This window comes from Leptodactylus fuscus, chromosome 6 (genome assembly GCF_031893055.1).
Source record: "Leptodactylus fuscus isolate aLepFus1 chromosome 6, aLepFus1.hap2, whole genome shotgun sequence".
Taxonomy (NCBI): Eukaryota; Metazoa; Chordata; class Amphibia; order Anura; family Leptodactylidae; genus Leptodactylus; species Leptodactylus fuscus.
The window spans coordinates 113226217-113229931 of NC_134270.1; positions in this window are offsets into that span (position 1 = coordinate 113226217).

Below are 3715 nucleotides of genomic sequence, written 5' to 3' on the forward strand. Positions count from 1 at the left end.
TTTCCTAGAAATGAGAAATGTGTTACTCTACAAAGTTAATCGGGTGACTGTTCTATTGTACTGTACTTTATAACTCATTTTTATAGCCACACATAAACGTGGAAATCCTGCGCTTCAAAGTAAAATTTGTAACAGTCCACATTTACCATGTGCCATTTATAAAAAAAAGAAGTTTTCTTATGTGGCAGAGGGGCCCCTCTTGTGCCAGGGCCCATACACATTCTATATCTATATCCCTGCCTATATAGCAAATGAATGGCCTGCCTATGGGGAAGTCACATATATACAGACAACTCAGGGAAGGAGGTAGCTGGTGTGATTTGCACCAATTTATGTAAAGAAGCACACCACGGAATATTGTTATACCAACCTGAAAATACAACATACACCTAAAGAAGTGACCAATACATTTTGCTTAGAGTACGCCATTCTGAAGACCACACCCACTTTTCTTCTCACTTTTTATGTTAGATCATTGACAAGCAAACTCATACAAAATGCATAACAAATGTGCATACAATTTTCTTTTTCCTATATGTTATCATAGAAGCCAATACTTTTGCATAAAATTCTATAGAAATGTGACAATTGCAACAGCTTGCATCAATGTGAATAATCTAGAATATATTTGTTATTATTACCTCTACAGTCTCTACATTATATATTAATTTTCTTATACGCTGATGTGTTTGTATAATAAAACAATTTTTTTTAAACTATAGTGTAATGTACACTTATTGGTGTTATTATTAAAAATTACACTATATTACATATCAATTTTGCATTTTTACAATCACATGTATCATCTACATTTTAACACAGGATTCACAATAAAAGTAAAAAGCAAATTTAAAGTAAAAAGCAAAAACAAAGTCATTAAAATGCACCTTTCAATTACACCATGAAATAAAAACTACAGGAGGAAAATATAACAAAATAAAAAATAAATATATATATATATATATATATATATATATATATATATATGAAATATTATCATATATAATGAAAAATTACACGTTTTCATTTATTTTAACCAGGTTATTGCCAGTAAATGAATTGACATAGTATAGTATAAGAATTCTATAGAATCTCAGGAGCTGTAGCAGGCACGGTATAGCAAAGTCATCTACATACCTGAATCTGTGAGTCAGGAACAGCTGAGAAATGTTAGCAGTAGCAGAATAACTGGAGGATTGACCTTAGCAAGTAACCTGCTCATGCACTAGGAGCACAGAGAACTTTAACTGGGGAAAATCCTACAAGCCTTTGATGGCATCTGCAACTGAATCTGCATCTTAACTCTTCCCCCTGGGGAATGTCTTGTAGTTGGAGAGGAGATGGGGTGGGTGATTTAGTGCCTGCTCAGTGTTAGCAAACAGTGACACACATCTATACACACAGATCCCGAGCACACGCCTGCTGCTGTAGTAACCCCAGTGTGTAGAGCGCAGACTGGGATTCATTAGAAATTCAGTAATATTCCACCAGAATGAAGTTAAATCCTTTGTTGTACGGCTTTCAACTTTTTTTTTTTGATATGACGCTTGTATTTCCCCTTAAATGACCCTAACATCGTTGTAAATATCCAAATATCCCCTAAATGGAAACAGAAGGATTTGTAAATACGTGAGAGAAGCCTTGGCAGATCCGGCCAGCCCAGGCTCAACATTTTACATAATTTTTAAAGGAAAGGACACTATAATTTGTATTTTTTTTTTTTGGTATTTTTTTTTGGAGGGGGTACTCAAAATTTCCTCAAAATACAACATTTTACCAGAAGTACTCTTGTCCTGTGTCCAAGATGACAAATCACATCTGCAGATATGTACGAATGACAGTAGCTCCAGTAAGGTCCAAATGAAATTCACTAAATATATGATGTCTTGACAAGCCAAATAACAGCCTTCACACCAGACCATCAACAGTTTTTTTTTAACTAAAAGACCTCAGGCGGTCTTGGCGGAGGTTCTTAAGATGTTGAGTTGCCTGGAATATGATGGATATTTCACATTAGAATATAATGGATTGATTTTGGAATCTCTGAAGCCTCCTCAACCAACAAAAGTGATGGAGCAGTTTTTGGAAGCAAGTCTTTGGTCAGAAAGTCAGATTGATATTGTCCCCTTTGGATTTGAATGTGGCCAGTTTCATGACTGGGCAATACTTCCATCTTCTAGACTCCTGGAAGCAATCTTTCATCTGGCGCATGCTTTTGCCAGTTTATACACTCATATTTCAGTTCTTCTTTAGCTGCTAAATTCATTAATTTGCTATAGTCTATATATTAGATTTGGGGCTTAGAACGCTACTGTTCCAAAAATGACCAAAAAGTGGCGCTACACTGGCCTTCCTATCATAACAAATTTTTTTAGAAAATAATATATTGAATATATTGAATTAGAACAATTATGTTAGATATGCCACTAACTAATGGGGTGTACCTAGTTAAGAATTGTAAGTTTGTGAACTCTGCTGTATTTTTTGCATAAATATGATCTAAAACAACAACAGAGATTTCATAAAAGTTATAGTAGATAAAGAGAATTGAATCAAACAAATAAGTCAAAAATATTAGACTTGTCATTTCTTTATAGAAGAAAATTATCCAATATCACATATACATGAGGGCAAAAGTATATGAACATTTGCTTTCAGTATTGTGTGGCAATAACTACATCGAAACATTTCTGGTAATTGTTGATAAGTCAATTCATAGGATTTTTAACCCATTATTCCATACAAAAATGATTCAACTCTGATGCACATGAACAACTCTGCTTCTGGGGTCCTCAGAAATCTCTTTTGTTCATGCCATGATTTACTTCCACAAACATGTTGTTAGGGAATAGCCAGATGATAATTCCCCAGAAGCTGCTGGTGAACCCTGGAGGGAGGGGCACAAGGGACAGTGAGCCCTAAACTGAAGCCCCCCGTTTGCCCTTCCTATTGCCAGACCCTATCCTAAGTAATAGGCGACAACCACAAAGACAATCCCTCCCTGAATACGTGAAACACAAAACGCAGACAAGACGAACAACAACAAAGGGAGGTCAGGTAGCCAGGGTTCGGTAACAAGAGAGCGATGCAGTGCCAAATCGGAGTCAAGAGAATAGTCAGTAGGAAAGCCAGAGGTCAAGGATTAGAGTACAAGTAATATAACAGCAAGAAAAACCAGAAAGCTAGGGCAATAACCGGCACCAGTGTGACTGTGAGCCAAGACTAAATAGGGAAGGAAGAACCCGCCCAGAACCTGACAGGAAGAAAAGCTGTCAATCACAGGCAAGACAGATTAACCACTTAATGAACAGAGGCAACCTTGGCAGAAGACGGGTGTGGTGCAAATCCAATTAAGGACTAGAGCCGTGTTCACACAGTGCAACTAAAAACCTTAAGCAGATTGTCAAACTGCACACGCCTCCGGCGCCGCAGCATGCAAGCAGAGGGTGGCGCAGAGGCCCGAACAGGCAGAGATGTTACACATGTGTTGTGAGATCAGACTTTGATAGATATTATTCTGCTCTTTAACTAGAGACAAGTCACTCATCTCATGTGGTTGTCATTCTCACTGATATTAACATTTAATTTTAAAGGTTCACATACTTTTGCTATTGTCAGATATGTGAAATTTATTATCTAAAATGATTTAAAAGTCTAATATTTTTGATTTATCTGTTTGAGTTGCTTCTCTTTCTCTACATTTAGGACCTGTGTA